The sequence below is a fragment of the Eptatretus burgeri genome, chromosome 11 (assembly GCF_056783735.1).
Source record: "Eptatretus burgeri isolate ZD-2024b chromosome 11, Ebu_testis_v1, whole genome shotgun sequence".
NCBI classification, from domain to species: domain Eukaryota; kingdom Metazoa; phylum Chordata; class Myxini; order Myxiniformes; family Myxinidae; genus Eptatretus; species Eptatretus burgeri.
This window is the reverse complement of record NC_140971.1, coordinates 97,770,835-97,789,938: the sequence shown is the minus strand read 5'-3', so window position 1 is coordinate 97,789,938 and position 19,104 is coordinate 97,770,835. Positions and strand designations below refer to the sequence as shown.

The 19,104-nt window shown below is 40.0% G+C and overlaps 1 protein-coding gene across 5 annotated transcripts in view; it reads right to left on the bottom strand.

Moving 5' to 3' along the window:
* Positions 1 to 19,104, bottom strand: part of LOC147017726 (uncharacterized) — a 422,376-nt gene that overhangs the window by 331,043 nt on the left and 72,229 nt on the right. For all 5 annotated transcript variants that reach the window (XR_015049613.1, XR_015049614.1, XR_015049612.1 and 2 more), the window contains exon 3: positions 13,869 to 14,080. The gene's annotated coding sequence lies outside the window, so the exon portion shown is untranslated. The remainder of the gene's footprint in view (positions 1 to 13,868; positions 14,081 to 19,104) is intronic.

The window sequence follows — 19,104 nt, the reverse complement described above, 5'->3', positions numbered from 1 at the left end:
GATTCAGTCAAGTACTCTTCAGGAGAATTTGATCAATGCAAACAACCTCAGCAGTGCAGTTCACTGGAGCTATCTTTTTTTTCTTGAATTGATTTATTTAAAAATCTCAAACATTTAGTATAGACAAAGAACGATTTATTTTTAAGCATAAAATAAACATTGCCATTTTGATCTAATTCTGTTGTGGGGCCGGGGCGTCGGCCGCGGTCCGTCCGCTGGCTGGAGCTGCAAGTCGGCTCGACGAATAGCCGGGAATTCAGATCGTCGCCCCGGATAAGTCCGGAGTCGACGGGTCCTTTGTTTTAGACCGTGAAGCGTCAATATTTCCACCACGTGGTACAGGGTTATTCACCAAATCTCAAAATACCTCGAGACCACGTGGCGATCTAACGAGTCTTCACACCCTCGACGGAACTCGTACGAAAACGAGCCGCTGAGCGCGCTCCTTCTGTGTGCGATACCGAGCGGTTTAATCGCTGAGAACCGTCGGTCCAGATGACCCCTTACGGCGGCACAACGGCCTTGCTGATTTTCCCCACACGCGACACACTCAGTCAATGAAAGAAGGGACGTGAACGAACTGAAACATTTAACAATCGTGGTTGATTTATACAGTGATGGGGAAATGAGGGGAGCACATAAGGAAGAGCTATACCGAATAAAAGAAATGCAAGTATATACAGCAAAGGCACTAAAACAGTTTTCTACTTCATAGACGGGCCCACGAACACACACACACACACACACCCCAATAATTGGACCGAAAGGTCTTTATTTGGACCTCCAGCCTGGAGGATAGTCGCACTGAGGACTAGGATGGCTGGCTACCTGGCTGCGAACGCGCGACTGGACGTTCCCTCCTTCCGGGAGCTCCGGTCTCTGAAGGACTAGTGCGGCGCAACCGAACCCAGCCGAGGTGATACGAGGTGATCGCCCAAGCTCGGAGGAGGCGGAGGAGGATGAGGAGGACGCCGACCAGACCAGACAGGCTTGCCCGAGACGAGCGCTCCAGCGAGATGACGACCGAACCCAGCTAGAACGAGATGGGTCGCTTGAGATGATGCTCCTCCTCGCTTCTTCTTTCCCTTCGCTTCTCCTCAAGTCTCGTCTTCAAGTCTCGTCCCTTTCTGCATCGCTGCAAGCTTCCTTTATACGCGCCGGTGCGCTCCCCCTCCCCCTTTCCGCGCGGGGAAAATCCCGGCGCGGGAGTTGTCGTTCTTTTCTGAGCATACTTTTTGTAACGGTCATTCCTGTTTATGCCTCAGAATCGCGGGGCGGGAGGGTGGTTCTTCTTTTCAGAGGAGGGTTGTTCTTCTTCTTTGCAGAAATCTCGATAAAACTCCTAACAATTAAAATAAATAACAGCGCGTTTACATTGATTTACCGATGAAACAAGGGAAGGGGAGCCTACTATAAAACACATACTTACCAAGATAACTGAGCTAAAGGACCTGAATGTTGTGTGAGATAGATTTCCAAATTCGTAACAATACTTCCATGTTCATTAATAAATAAAATTGTGTTTAGAAGATTACGCACAATAATTTCTTCGACTTTCCTTTCTCCTCTTTTTCTCACATTGACGTGTGTTTTTCGCATCGCAGGGTGTGCGGGAAGGTTTGAGAGTGTCGGGTGGGGAGAAGGTTTGAGAGTGTAGGGTGTGGGGAAAGGTTTGAGAGTGTAGGGTGTGGGGGAAGGTTTGAGAGTGTAGGGTGTGGGGGAAGGTTTGAGAGTGTAGGGTGTGGGGGAAGGTTTGAGAGTGCAGAGTGTGGAGGAAGGTTTGAGAGTGTAGGGTGTGGATGAACGTTTGTGAGTGTAGGGTGTGGGGAAGATTTGTGTGCATGACAAGGTTTGAGAGGATGGGCTGAGGGGGAAGCATTGAGAGAGTGGTGTGAGGAGGGATGCAGAAAGGAGGTCATGAAACTGAGTGGGGTGGGGGTGGACACTTATTGTGATTCCAGATTCCCATCTTTGACAAACGGAGAAAAAAAGTCATGAGATGGGAATCATCGCTTGTTGAATGCGTGTAGAAATGCTGCGCTGTTTCTGCGGGGTATGATTGGTGGACCAAGTGCTGATAAAACACCTCTGAAAATAATCTTTGTGAAGAAGATAAATAAGAAGATGAAGAGGAGACATATTCGGCTGTGGAAGGAAAACAGGTGCAGCATTTCTGAAGGAGGTACAAGCTTATTGTCTGAAATCCATTTTCTTCCGGTCATATTATAAATACCGACCCGGACACGAACACTGTCCGGAGATGTCCGGAGACAAAGCCCACTGGACACATCCGGTGTGTATGTCTTGACATACACATTGCCCGGACACAAACACATGCATGTTTAGACATAATCACTGCCTGGACATAATCACAGCCGAGACCTGTCCAGAGACAGAGAGAGACAGAAGAAGAGACAGAGAGAGATGTGTGGGAGGGTGCTGCACTGTCTTAGGAGGGGGTGGAGCGAGGAAGGAATGGAGAGAGAGAGAGAGAGAGAGAGAGAGAGAGAGAGAGAGAGAGAGAGAGAGAGAGAGAGAGAGAGAGAGAGAGAGAGAGAGAGAGAGAGAGATGGGTGGGGGAAGGGGTGGAAGCAGAGAGAGAATGTTGTGCTTTATGAACAACACACACACACACACACACACACACACACACACACACACACACACAATATTAGCAATTTTTCAGGAATCGGCTGGTTGGAGTCAGTGTGATTACCGACTACAGTATGTACTGTGTACAACCCAGAAACCTTGAGTAGCTTTCACCTTTGTTTTGGGGGGAATTTCAATAAACAAATTGAAAAAACAACGTTGCATTTATATGTCAACGTTTCAATGAGATGTGCATCAACATTAATATTTATAAACAGCTGCCAATTGACATATGATGAGTGATGGAAAAAATTGGCTCAGTAATTTAGAAAACACGTTAATACGGCAAACGGCTCGGAAATCGGGTGTTCTCAAATATATTTTGCTTTGCAACTCACAAAAAAGGCCATATAACCTTTATAATGCATACGCGGTCATATAAAATAACCAAACAAAGGAAAACGTGATCGCTTGTCTGCTGCTGAGGTTAAAGTTAAAACCTTCACTGCAAGACAAGGGATGAAACTTTGCCACCACGGCGACTGTAACAAAGTATGCCGGCATCCACACACATTCAGAGCAACTGCCGACTGTCCATCCTGATCGGGACACGAACCGTCCCACTATCGACTGCAGGGTGCTCGGCAAGCGGCTTAAACACTCAAGCAAGCACTCCAATTTAATGGTTGACAAGTCTGAAGACGACGATGGTTCACGAGTGGTATTTGACGATGTAGATTTTTTTCAGAAGTCAAGGATGAGACAATGTGATAATTTTTGACCAAGTTATAAAAAATGATCAACATGATGTGGTACGGGTGACAGGTTATTAACTGCAATATGTCGAAAACCCGGTTTTGTTAAACAACTTTCAAAATTTGACCTTTGCATAACCTTTAAAGTTCACAAAACATTGTTGTGGACATTAAAATAAGGAAACAAGATACGTGCTATAGCTTATTGGAGTTAGTTCATCGAAGAAGGTCGAAAACCCGGTTTGATTCCCACAACTTTGAAAATTTGACCTTTGTGGCCTTTAAAGGTCAACGGTCAAGGATTATGTCCTTTGGTGCAAAACTTTCTCTGGAACATTCCAGGAACAATATAACATCATTTAGGCTATATGGCATTTCGCACTCCTCGGATTATCCATACTTTTATGAAATCAGCGTAAAAACAAACTTGAAGGGGGCGCCACGGGCAAGGTGTTTGAGATAGAGCAAAATGGTTTCAAGACTTTAGGTGGGGAATGACCTCAAGATTATGCATAAAAAAATATTGTCATCCCAGCTCTCAAAGTTTGGGCGGTCGTATGATTTTTATGTCAAAATTTGCAATTTTCTAAGTTTTTGACCTTGTGACCTTGACACGAAAATGAAAAATCAAACAACAAGAAGTTTTAGAGAATTAATTTTGCTATTCAAATACCGAAGAACCCATTCCAATAATTTATTCAGTCAATTCCCTTGGAGAAGATAGATTTTTAATCCGACTACCCCATAAAAATGGCTATTTTTTGGGCGTGGCTCCGCCCACAATGGGCGTAGCACGCCCTCATCCAGAAAAACCCAACTCGACATTGATATCGAACACATAACCAAGTTTCATCAAGATCGCATCAAAGTCCACGGAGTTATGATCTGGATAGACAGACACACAGACACACAGACACACAGACAGACAGACATAACGAATATAGTGGTTCCTCTGGCTGGCGCTCGTGAACCAATAAGGAATAGCTGGCTTGGCAAGCAAGAGTACACTGATTGGCAATGGCACATTCACACAAAAAAAACAACTAAATATCGCTGATTTCTGAACATTTCTGAACATTATATTTCGTATATCAAATGCATCATCGATCTATAATTCCAGCAATGTGTGTGTGTGCGTGTGTGCGTGTGCGTGTGTGTGTGTGTGCGTGTGTGACCGCTGTTTCTCGACAACCACTGATCCGATCTAATTGAAACTGGCCAGATATATTGCTGGGGACCTGAGGATGTGCCTTTTCAAGGTTTGATATTAAATCGGACAAGATCCTCCCAAGTTATGGCCATTTATTTACCAACTAATGACAAGACACATTGCTGCGTGGGCGTGGCCGATGGGGAAGAGATCCTCAGCCGCGTTCCCCATTACGGGTTACAACGTACGGACTTCCGGAGAGTGATGACTTCGTGTATTCTAATAATTTCTCGATTTCTTATGCGCATTTATCGATAAACACAATGCCCCAAGTTAGGATCGTTTTCGTATGAGACGGTGCATAAATTTCGGTGACATCAGAGTGAGCTGGTGTGCTCCGAACCAGGAAGTAAATTTTTTTTTCTCTTCTCTTCTCTTTTTGTTTTTCCTTGTGATGACATTGCGAAAAGGCAAAATACATTGGTGCTAATTGAATAATTGGCCATTAAAAACGAAATGGCGAATAATCATAACTGCGATATGCGAACTTCCGGGTCACGCACGTACGGGCACGCGAGAGCGAAGTAACGGCCTGTGTGGTTGTTGTTTCTTGCTTGCAGTTTGAATTGTTTTTTTATGGGCATGTACTAGTATATCAAAAGCATGAAATTGCTCCAAGTTTCTCATTAGAAACCGATACCACTTACTAAAGCGATGTATACAGCGATTTGTGGGCATGCAGACGAGGCATTCGATGATATGAGTGAGGAAAGTGAAAAATACAAAACATATTGAGCGCTCGAAACTGTTGCGGCCTATTAGAGCTTAAGGCGTTATTGAGCAGGCCGAACAAAATGGTGAACACCCCAGCGAGGAAACTGAGAATGTGCCTTCAGACCCCATTGAGAGGGAGGTGTCCGAGGATGCGCATGATGAAGGACACAATTAATAAGGCTGTTATCTTAAAAGGAGTGTTTTAATTAACTCGAACACCCAATTTTCACCCAGGCACTTCCTTGGCGTTTCCTTTGTATGCATGCAAAGTTTCAGCCTGATAGGTTTCATGGTTTTGGAATTATTGAGGACACACACACACACTTATTATTATCCGCTGTTGGGCTTACTCCGAAACAGGGGCTGATGGATTTGGTCTCGATTTTCGTGTGAGTGCACGAATGCATGCGTGCGCATCAATATCATGTCTTTTTTGTAGACATTGTCATGGCTCGTATGAGAGCTCACACACAATGCACAGCAAGGGGGCATGAGGAAAGAGGGGCAGGAGAGGGAAGGACAAAACAGTGGGGAACAGAGACATTAGGAGATCTGTGGAAGGGAGAGGGATGGGGTGGGGAACACGGGGTATACAAGATGGACGCTACAGGGATTTTCAGGAAGGAAAGCAGGGAATTTGAAGGAGGTGGGTTTTGGGTGGATTAACGGGGGTTGAAAAGATCGAGGTTTTGGATGGGGTAGGACAAGAGGTGGTGGTGAACGGCTGTTTTGAAGGCCTGGAGGGAAGAATGGGATTGAAGAGAGTGTGGAGTTTATTCCAAAGGTGGGAAAAAGAGGAATAAAAGAGTGAAGGTGAGCAGTGATTCCTGATTTTGGTAGTTTTACCAGAAGGGGGTTGCTGGTGGACCTTGAGTGCCTTGTGGAAAAATGGGGGTGGGGGAGACATCGCAGACAGAGCAGGGGTGCGAGACCGGATAGGAGATGGCAGAAGACAGAAAGACCACCGACCTGCCTGTGGTGAGACAGTGAGAGGCCAAAAGGCTCAGCCTCACCGCGGGAGATGCCAACGATCCTAAATGCATTGGTTTCCACAGCATGAAGCCGAGAAAGGTGAGGAGGCAGGAGCACCAGCCCAGGGAGGAGAGCAGTACTCCATCAGGCTGCGGACGAAGATGGAATATCTCGGACATAAATTGACCGATTTTACTCATACTTTGCAAGAAGACAACAAGTGATGTGCATCATCTCATCATTTTTTTTTTCACGATACAATGAAAGATGGCCAACTGGCCATTTTAGTTGCAAAAAAAACTCGCTGTCAAACACGTCCTCAACCATTTCTCAGACATGCATTTACTGATCTTATTCAAACTTGGCACAAATAGCGAATGATGCCGTACATATGCGTGCCATTTTCTTTCGAAATCAGATCCAAGTTGGTTGACTGGTGGCTATTTTGTTTTTTCAAGGTCTCCACAACCATTTCTCAGACATGCATGGTCTGGTTTTGTTAAAACTTTGCAAAAACACAATACTCATGCACCTGAAGTTATTTAGCGATCTCATCAAAGATGGCCGACTGGTAGACTGGCGGCCATTTTAGTTGGACGTAAATATGGGCTCGTGCTTTAACTCTGTACAGCAAAATTACAAAAACAATTGGGGCTATAACATTTTATGTCTTTTTTAACTTGTTATGGATGGGATATACTGTCATTATGATTTTTTTCTGCAGGGGGCAGTATAATATTGCAACCAGGAGAATAAAGTAATTTCAATGCAGAAAATACACACGCACGCCTCTGTGTGTTCAGCACGCTGTGCATCTCCACTTGCTATCATCACCCTCGTGTTTTTTTGACAGATTGGAAAGTCTGTCACAGGGACAAAAATTTACAAAATAGCACAACGAGGTACAGTTAAACATGGAGGATTGGAAAAAAACATAAACGACACAGTGATGAAAGAAAACAGAAATAAATGACTGATTCTTCTTCGTCACAAGGTTTCCTTCTCAAACGTGTCGAACTCTCAAATGCTCGGTCTGTCAACCTCCTCCCTGCACCAACAGTACAACGTTCCTCTGTGCCTTAAACAACCATTACTTTCACCCCACCCATGACATCTGCCTCTGTCAATCAAAATTGGGGATTATGAGAAGTCCAGTTCACAGAGGTTGCTTGTACACAACCATCAAATCCCCTTCACGTCCATTAATGGTGTCAAACTGCTCCATATCAGGCTCGGTTAATGCAACGACAGTGGATGGAGTCATCAGCAAGGAGATAAAAGAGATCTTCCAGAGAGTGAGTGACACCATTGATGAAGACTAGGAACAGGACTGGGCCCAAGACATGACCGTGGAGCACTCCAGCCTCAACAGGTGGAGATGATAAAATAATTGGTCAAAATTTAGTCAAACTTCAGACATGTTTGAATTTGCTTTCATCAAGCATGAACAAAGAAACCAATTCAAAAGTATCTCTTTGTAAAATGTTTTTATCCCATAAGAATAAAATAAATATGATAAAAGAGTGTGTAAATTGGTTTAAAATCACAGGTTCTGCAGCAAGAAATGTGTGCTACGAACTCAGCCATGAAAAATTAGAGTTCATTATCTGTCATCTCTCATTTGTACGTTTTTAGAAATTTGGAATAAAAGAAATATACATCTCCAGGGGTTCAGCGTTAATAACTCTCATTTGGTGCACTGCAAAGCACTTCCTCCAATTTGAGTTCTGCTCCCCCAATGGAAGGCAAATGTGTTTTCCCTGCAGATATAATCTCAATATTAAAAGAGAGAATTCAGCACACATATAACGACTGATTTATTAACTGATTATTATTATTGAATCGATGTTCCAAGTAAGTGAGCAATGTATTTTGTGAACTGATGTTTTAAAATGCAGGAAGAAATGTAATTTAAACTGCACAATTTGCTGCAATGGGAGGGTTTACTGATAAGTTTGTGACTTTAAAGAGAAGTAAAATAATATAACAAAAGCCATCAACAGTTAAAAGGAAAAGTAAAAAAGTAAAAAAGTAAAAAAGGCTCAGGTGTTTGACATAGATATGTTGAGAGCAACAATGAAAAATGATATTAGATTTTTTTAACTCCAATTTATAAAACCTGGTGTTGGCTTAGTGGTTAGTGTGGCTGGTTTAGGATCTTAGGGTCCTGAGTTTGAGCCCCGTTGGTTGCTGAATTAACACCAGGTGGGGTTGACTCAGCCTGTCATCCGTCTGAGGTCGACAAAACGAATGCCAGTGTACTGGTAGAGGGCACAGCATCAGTCGCACAGCCTCGCTCCCAATAAATGATACCTACCCTGGCAGCCAAGCTGCTATACGCAAGAACAGAACTCTAATTTATAGTATTCATTGCATTTATAACTTCATGAGTTGTGACATGACATTAATGAGTGTTGTTTCATGATTCGATGTGGTTTTAAAATGTTCCAGACATTTTGAACATTTGAAAATCACTTGAAACGTTTCCGGCAAACCACCTTCCAAAATAGTGTTATTGTTTTACTGGCTTCCGAAAGCTAACTGATTATCAAGCATAAAACTCTAAGATTTAAGACCATAATTAAGTATTTAATAAACCCCAATATTCCTCCCTTCTTGTGTTATTGGCTGAAGAAGATTTTTTTTCGCACAAATCTTTCACAATCCAAGGCAAGAATTAACAGGACATTGATGATGGCTTGCTTACCAATGTGGAAAGCAATGAGAAGCTCATATTTATTCTTCGTCCTCTTTTGCACCATTGAAGGGGAAATGCCTGAAACATCAGTTTCTCCTTGCTTACCGTGGTGGTTCGTAAACCTCAATCAACATCCTGTTAATTTCATGAATTGTTCAACATCTTCACCAACTCAGATCGATAATTTAATAATGTACATCAGTAAGATCCGTTCTTCATTCATTCACAAATCGGCTGCAAGGCCTGATTTTCACCTGGTGGTAGCGAATACGTTGCCTTGCCTTCTTTTCGCAAAAGACATCAGAGGATCTTCAATGTCCAATTATTAATGCGGGCAGATGGAACCCAATCTTAGCGTCTTAATGTTCAAACGTTCAAGACATGAAACATTCAAGAGAGTGTGATGCAACACTCGGACGATGCAGCATCAATCCTACAGGTTATATTGGGCCGACAATTGAACTGACACAAGCTGGAGCTAAAGGTAAGTGCACTGCCTCTCTCCAATCCTGTCACCCTCTAAGAATGAAATATTATATATATATATATATATATATATATATATATATATATATATATATATATATATATATATAAATATATATATATATATATATATATATATATATATATATATATATATATATATATATATATATATAAAATGTGACAGCAAATGGGTATAACATATTGATAAAACATTCAAAGATACATTCACCTGCACAATTAATTTCCTGGGGAAATGTTTGATATTAAAATGAACACCTGATAATTAGTTGTTAAATATTTAGTTGATGTGTTTTGTGAAAATCTACACCTGGACATGCTCCGAACAATCATGATTTTAAAAACTGCTTATGGGTTTGAAATTTCCACACTGCACTGCAATATGAAAGAAAATTAAAAATAATTTAAACGATAATATAATAATATATAATGGAAAACAAACCAAATCAGTTTGGAAATCATTATCACATATTTACATTAAAAATGTGATTTAAAACAAAATCAAAAATATTTTTCAAAGGTGTTCATTAATACTATTAAAATAGTTCCAATCGTCGTCGTGTTCACACAGGCTCAAAACCATGAATAAAACAAATCCAAGAATAACATCTCATATGATCCAGCTGGACATGTCGGACCTTTCTCAAGACAACGAAGGATTACATTTCATGCTGTGGGTTTTTACCGCCATTACGTGCTTTTCCATTCTCTTGAACTCGGCAATCATAATGGCTTGTTTCTTACGGAATTTCGATAAGCCTCTGTTACTCTTCATCACATTGTGTTCACTTACTGATACAGCTTGGGCAATAGTTGGTGTGTCTTATTACTTGGCTACTGTTTTGGCACCGAAAAGAAACATTTCATTTGTACAGTGCTTGGTGGAAATGTTTTTTCTCTACTTCACCATTATTCAACAATTCCTCAACATTTGGTTGATGTACATTGACCGACACCTTGCTATTTTTTGGCCTTACACATATGTTGCTCGGATTGCAAACAAAAGGGGTGCCCTGAAACTAGTGGCTGTTGTTTGGACACTGGGCTTTATACTGAGCATCAGCCATCCTGCAGTCACGACACTAATGATCTTTTGCAAACCCGTCGTGGTAATAAAAGATGTAACCTGTATTTTTGGAGCAGTTGCAAGATCTGCATGTGGAAACTATAAAACTCCGATCACAGTTACGGCTTTCATTTCATATTCAATGGGTGGATTAACAGGAATAACTGCAATGTATTCAACCTGGAAAATAATCAGGAAATGCCGTAAATCCACGACCGAGGTTAACCAAAAAGCACTTCACACATGTTTGACACAGCTCTTTGTAACATTAACCAATTTCTTCTCAATGGTTTTCATCAGTGTTTTTAAGAGATTTCTACGTCACCCAATAGCAAGTTTTATTTTGGATCTCACAGGAATGGTTTTGCCTGCTACAATTGATCCATTAATATTTGGCTTGAGGATTCAAGAAATAAGAACAACCTTCAGTAATTTGTATCATCGCCTGGAATTTCAATTATCCCATAAAGGTTTTAGTTCACGTAATCGAGAATTAACCAAGGGTGATATTACAACTATTCTTTAACTCATCAAGTATATCTTGCAACTCAGGGAATCTTCTCAAATAATATCGGTATCTTCGTCACATATCCCTGACTTTTGCCGGAGCAAATACAAAATAAAAAATTTAATCTGTTCCTTGAAAACAACCCAACACAGAAATAACTTAATTTCAAAGTTCTGTTCATCCTGACTTGTCTTCTTCTCCTTGAAAATACAATAATATGAAGGTTTGCCCTTTGTAGTCAAAGATAACGTCAAATTACCTGGGGCCATTTGTTTTTCATGTGCAGTACAAGCTGTTACACACATAGCAACCATAGGGATAGACAGGTACCAAAGTTGTCCATACTGGCAGAACTGTGGCAATGCTCCAATTTAATGCTAAGTAAACAGAGGGATTTTTAATGCACTTCACTCCAAAGAAAGCATGCACCTTGAGGAAGAGGAAACTAAACACTTTCTGGATTTATTTTTGCCACAAAGCCAATTGTGTTTTCATATGAAATGTTTGACAGTAACTAACTTGTTGCTGGTTACCTCGCCCACCAAAAGTGGATGGGGGTTTTGTTTCATACATGTCTCTCTCTGTTTCTCTGTGTCCGTGTCTGTCTGTGATTAGGATATCTTCACCATTGAGAATTGGGAGACAAAACTTGGTGGCTTCATGGACAGACAGCCCTGCTTTTCGTATGTATATATATATATGTATATATATATATATATATATATATATATATATATATATATATATATATATATATATGTGTGTATGTGTGTATATATATATATATATATGTGTGTATGTGTATGTATATATATATATATATATATATATATATATATATATATATATATATATATATATATATATATATATATATATATATATATATATATGTGTGTATGTGTGTATATACATATATATATACATATATATATACATATACATATATATAAATATACATATATATATGTGTGTATGTGTATATATATATATATATATATATATATATATATATATATATATATATATATATATATATATATATATATATATATATATATATATATACTGCATATTCAACTTCGAGAGATGGGGCCAAATCGATATATAGCAGATCCGGCCTATCAGTGGGATTCAAAACGTAAACTGTTCATCTGCTTAACATATGAGCCCCCACCAAGTACCATTCTGGTTATCTCTGCCACCGAAGGTGGAAGGATGTTTTTCACCTCTGTTTGTCTGTTTGTGACTTGCAAAAATCGAAGATTTTTCAAGTGCTCGTATGTTTGTTTGTCACGTGCATTGTTTGGTACCTGTTCATCCCTGATCGAGTTCATAATAAGTAAGAAGCCTATTGTTTTTGATGTTAAAAGGACAAAAGGTCAACGTAGGCCAAAGGTCAACAACTTTGTAAAATTTCTACAATCATCAATTTTCCTCTGATTGACTTAACATTTGAAGAGTATTTGTCAACCATGTCAGTGAATTCAACGACCAATTATTTTCATCATCAAATTTGTTTTAGGAATTTTGCAAGGAACGTACTCTGCATGACATCTTTCTTGTGTGTATGTCTGTTTGTTTATTTATTTATGTACAGGATATCTCAAAAAGTGGTGGATGGATTCAAACGAAAGTTATTTTTCAAAGTGATTCTTCACCCTTGAGAGATCCGACCAAAAACCACATGTGTTATGATGTATCAAAAATGTATTGTGCCTGAAATGTTCCACTGGATCATGCATTGCGTGGCAGAGGTATACGCTCTACCGAGTGCCCTTCTTGTTTATCATGTCCTTATTGAATAGCTCATAGAACCCCCCTTTAAATTGTCTGGTCTGTTTTTCGATTCCTGAACAGAACATATATATTGTCTCCCTGGTGTTTAAATTTATCCAATCTACAAAATTAAAATTAAAAACACAGACATCTCTTAAAGTACAATCGAGGCCTTATGTTGACTATTTCACAGAATGCGACGTGTCATATCTCGACTCAACAACTCGACCCAAGAATATGTCACATCTGTTAGCTTTTCTCAACCTGAGTGGACCAACGACAGGCACAGGTCGACCTGTCGTTGGTCCACTCAGGACTATAGTTTACTATAGTTTATAACCTTTACTGTCAAACTTCATCCTGTGGCAAATACTCAACATGTGTGGCATTTACAATGCAAAGATTATTGTTGTCCACCTGCATGTAATTCCCAACTCATGACTGCACATATAGTTAAACCAATCAGAGAATCATATCTATATTTGTGAGCACATAATAAGTGATCATGTGTGACGTGCTTATTTTGAAATGTCGCACACAATGGTGTCAGGGAAGATTAAATTTCCATGAAAATTTTGTTGCTGTGTCAGAAGTTGCCGTTATGAATGAATTAATTATATATTTATGTTTTTACTCTTTAATACATTTCAGAAATCTCAGCCTTTCCTGAAAAATAAACTTCCACTTAAATGCTGAAAAACTGACATTATTTCTGAAGATTTCTTTTTTGTAACAAATTAGGTCCAGAGAATCTTAATGTACCACTCCAAAGAGGATATCCATTTTAATCACATCAAATGTAATGAGAAACAGTGATGCATGCAGGGCAAGATGGTTTTCGTCTTGAGCGGGTATGGGATGAGTTTGTCGAGATGCATCACATCGTGTGAAAATTTCCACTTAAGGCTGGCTTAACAAGACGACATTTAAACCAACCAACTCAAGGCAGCATGGTGTGAAAAATATCAAACATTGAAGACATGATGGTTAATACTGTGAACTGCATCCCACAAGAAATACAGGACTGTAATAATCGCTAAATGAAGGACTGACATATCCTCACTTACCAAGTTCTCCATTGGGGTCATCAGATGCATTGTGACAGTCGTTTCTGTGAAGTTCCCCAGCATGGCTCCCCCAGTGGTCTCATTGAGGAGCACAATGCAAAAGTTTTCCTCCAATTCCGGAACTTCATAGTCAACAAGAAATACTGGAATGGGGTTCCATCCCTTGCCATCGACACGGAAAACATACGAGGAAGAGACGTTGTCATCCTCTCCTGGGTGCAAATGAATGAAGAAAAAGACAACATGGTCAGTTCGGCAATTCATTTCTTTTGGGGTGGAGGGAGGTCCGGGGGAGGCTGAAAGAGCTTTGCTGACGTCAAAACAAACATTTCATTAAACCATTTGGTTTGTCAAAATAATGATGCAACACACCACACAATCAAAGGTTTGTAACAAACTGGATTTTAGGTTTTATTATTTAATTTTATACTTTTACCTGTGCCATCGAAGTTGAATGAAGGTTATATTTTCACCCATGTCTATCTGTTTGTCTGTCTGTGAACAGGATATCTCAATAAGTTGTGAACGAATTTGGACAAAACTTAGTGGATGAGTTGGGTTGGTGGCAAGAACAAGCTAATTAGATTTTGGAGGTCTGGATGCAGATCCGGCTTGTCTGTGCGATACAAAACAAACTGTTCAACTGGCGGAGGTTTGCGCTCGATCGATTGCCATTCTAGATATTGCTGTGTTGGGTGGAAATAATTTTGATATTCCTGTATTGACATTTTTTTAAGAGTTATTAATTTAGATTTTTACGGTCTTAGCACACAAGGTAGACAATATTTGTGTAATATGATGTTAAGGTACAGTTCAATGCAGATGACTTTGGATGCAGCAAAAAGGAATCCAAAGCTAAAGTGGTGCTTGAGGAAATCAAATTCAAACAAAACTAACCTCAACCAGTTCCCATTAATTTCCATTTTAACATGGAAACCACATGCCTTCCTGCATATCATGAGCGTGCAAGAGTTTGACTTGGACACACACAATCCGGCTCCACCAAAAATGAAGCTCATAGTTCTGGTTAATGATGACCGAATGGACAATGCCTACAATTGGCCTGTGGTTGGATGAGCTAATGGAGGGTCAGAGTGATTGGTTTTGAGACCCAATAGGTTCTAAAGGTACAGCAAGCTGGGCATACCAAGCGACTTCCACACCACAGAGGTCAGAGTCAGTAATTTCCGGAGCAGTTTGTCACCATCTCTCTCTGAAGTTTTCAATAAGGAGGTATATAAATTCAAGCGTGCCACAAGTCTATGCATAGCCTCAGGACTCATGCCCTGAAATTCAGGTTCAATGGCTCACTACCCGAGGTGACGAGGAGGCTTGCAACACTCGTGATGAAAAGCATGTGAGATTTGTGAAACCAAATGTTGAAAAATCTAACCTTATTGATGCTGTTGTGCAATGTTATATTATATTTCTATGCTTGAAATACCTAAGTGGGAGAGGGGAAAACGGGAACAAACTGACAAGTTTGGACACATATAAAAAAGGGAATGAATTATAGAAAAAGAGGAAAGAGAGGAGGGAGAGGAAACAGCAAGGTGCGATATGACGGAGGGGGTAGGGAGATTTGGGGAGTGGGGGAGAGGGGGAGGGGATTTCCCTCGGGCTATGATTTTTTATCCTCGGCACTGCACATGAAATTGCCATCCTGGCGGGGGGGGGTTGAAATAATTTACCACCCCCCGTAAAAATGTTTTTTATATTAATAGTGATTGATTTTGTGAAATTTGAACATCGAACAGTTAAAAATGATAAATGTATGCTGCATCCTGATAACACGAACTGATATTAAAAAGCTTGTTCAAAGCACACAAACAACATAATATCAGCAGGACATCTTGGCAAACGTGATTTTTACAAGCTCAAATGACCTAAGATACTCGTCCGCTTCGTGATGATGTCATAGTTATCAGTTATGTATCAGGTGTGCGGTAAATTATTTCTAATGCCCTATTCGATTCCATCTGAAGTATTCAAAAAGCTTGCGTTGTTTCAAAGATAATTGTTTATGCGATTTCCATTGCGATATTATGACGTCATAACTTTTTTCTTGGAAGAATTTTCTCAATCCGAGATGGTTACTGTCTGCGTGTGAGCTTTCTGCATGAACATGTCAAGTTTCAAGATTCTCTGATGAAAACTCTTAGTTGTGAAACAAAAAAATTCAGAAAATAGTGATGAACGTCATAAAACGAATATGACATCATTGTGATGTATCAGATTTGCATCAAATCTTCTGTGCAAATTCCCCGTTTGATTCCCGCAAACAGAATTCAAAAAGCTTCCCTAGTTTCAGAGATAATGGTATCGGTGATTTCAATCAGCGGTGATATTATGACGTCATAACTTTTTTTCTTGGAAGACGTTTCTAAATCGGAGATGGTTACTGCCTGCGCATGGACTTTATTGCTGCCACTTTTCACGAAGATCCGATGAAAACTCTGGACTGTGAAAAAAAAATAGGAATGACGTCATAAAAACGGATATGACGTCATGGTGTATTATTTGTGCGTTAAATTATCTCTACTAATGCCCCGTTCCATTCCCGCAAACAGAATTCAAAAAGTTTTCCTAGTTTCAGATAATTTTTTTGGGCGATTTCCATTAGCGGAGACATTATGACATCATAACTTTTTTTTCTGGGATGAATTTTCACAATCGGAGATAGTTACTGTCTGCACAGGGTATTTTTACATATATATGCCAAGTTTCAGGAAGTTTCGATGAAAACTGGAGGCTGTGAAACAAAAAAGTCCACAAGAAGAAGAACAAGAACAACAACAGTGAGCAAGACTTAGAGATCCTCCACGAGGATCGAAAAAAATGTGATGGAGTTGGATTTCACTGGATCCGGAGCATGTTGTTCGGCTGTATAAAGTGGATCGGATGGGATTCCACTTATCAATTATCATCTAAAAGTGTATGTGACGAAGCACATGAAATTAACCAATGAAATTTGACGACGTCATCATAATTACGTCACTGTATTTCGATCCTACATTTAGAAAGATACCTTACTCCATGATGTATAGTGTTTATGGCACATGCAGGAAAAGAAAATGAAGACAGCAAACATCAATAGAAGCTTTTTTTTTTAAACAACCAGAGAAGAACCAACTTGAAGATTCACCTGGCAAGTTACCTGCTGAAGAAAAAAAAAAAAACAAATCACGTCATGACGAAGGCAGCCCCGGCAGCATGGGTGAAGGGTTATGACATAATGAAACCGACATTAGGCCAAGCCACGAGCAGGCCCTGTTTATCGGGGGCTGTGGAGGGCAGGGCCGATTTGAAACGTGGAAGGCAAATCACGTTTGGCTACAGACTAATGGCGGCGGATTAGTAATCTGTTCAATGTACTGTGTGCTGTCGAGATGTCCAGGGGAGTTCTAGAGCTTGCCAAGCCAGCCGTTCCTTATCAACTGTTTCTAATGGAGTGGTTGCTGGAGTGTTTGAAGGTTCCATGACACTCAAAGCTTTTTGGTTATTTATATACTAATTTGACCTTCCTCGTGAAGAAATCACCCATGTTTCTTTTTCAAAATAAAAAATGGGATTAGACCAATATTCCGAACATTTCTGGTGCTTTTCACAACTTGCTATGCCCCGCCCCTCAAAAAAGTTGACCAGCGAACCGCAGCCTTCACGTCATCTGCAGAACGTGACTCGCACAGAGTGGATTGACGAGATGTCGTGCGCCGTATAAAGTACGTACAAATGCATTGTGCACATGTGTTTGCTGTCTCACTGATCGTCTTAATTCCTGTGATTGTTTCGCGGAAAAGAAATTCTGATGCTGAGCCGTGTATGCACAACAATCACGAGGCAGTTATTTATCCCTTTACTCCCTTGTCGTAGTCATGTACAAATCCAATACATGTATGCACAATAAAAGGCTATACCATGTCCACAAAATATAAAATGTGACTGTTGAACCTTTCCATTAAAAAAGAAACTTACAGGGACATACAAGTAAAATACTAAACATTAATATTGCATCATTTCAAGGCGCAAGGAGATAATTTTGAAATCAAACAATGTGAAAAACCTGCACCCACATTTTGCAGCTTATTGAATTGTTCGTTGAAACCAGCCTGCTGGGATAGGTATGATTCCACATACATGCAAGCCAGGTATGGCTGCACTCGACATACATGGGTTTATTCTCAAGTTAAGGTACTGCTTCCATTGGATTGCTATTCATTAACATTTAGCCAAAATGCTGTGATAAATGAACAGGGAAAAATATGTTGGCGCAACTATGAAAGACAAATTTATCTGTCCTATTACACGGCCTCGTAGCCTCGGGACTCTTACGCATTCACTTATACATTGTGTGCATGCTAATACAAGTTACTTGTCAACTCTAGAGTCCAGACTAGTCCAATAAATCCGTCGTCCGTCTGATTAGGCCGATAAATCTGACGTGCTGTAGCTTTCTTTTATTATTATCTTTTCTTCATTGTTTTCTACTGGCGCTACATGACTACAGTAGGAACTAGAGGGGAGCACTCGGAAGAGTGCAAAACCTCTGCTGCCAATACTGCTGGGTCTCAAGTGAACCTTATATCTTATTCATTAAATATGTCAACAGTGCTGACTGAGTTATAGTTCTTTTCTCCAACATTTTTTTTTTGGGGTGGGGGGGTTGGAAATCACTTAAAACATGTAAAAATGCAAAAAAAATATTTTTCTCAATTTTTTTTTGGGGGGGGGTAACAATTTCTTTGGAAATCACTTAAAACATGTAGAAATGCAAAAAAAAAATTTCTCTATTTTTTTTGGGGGGGGTAACAATTTTTTTTGGGGGGTTGGAAATCACTTAAAACATGTAGAAATGCAAAAAACAAATTCTCCAACAATTTTTTTTGGGGGGTAACAATTTTTTCTGGGGGGGGGGGGGTTGGAAATCACTTAAAACATGTAGAAATGCAAAATAAAAAATTTTCCCTTTTTTTGGGTGGGGGGGTAAAAAAAAATTGGGGGAGGGTTGGAAATTACTTAAAACATGTAGAAATGCAAAAAAAAAAATTTTCTCTAAATTTTTTTTTGGGGGGGGGGGAGGGACCAAGTCCAAAATTTAATGGCATGATCCTTGGACCATACCTAATCCCCCCACCAAGTTTCATCGAAATCCGTCGAGGAGTTTTTCCATAATACTGTTCACAAACAAACAAACAAACAAACAAACAAACAAACAAACAAACAGAAAGCGGTGAAA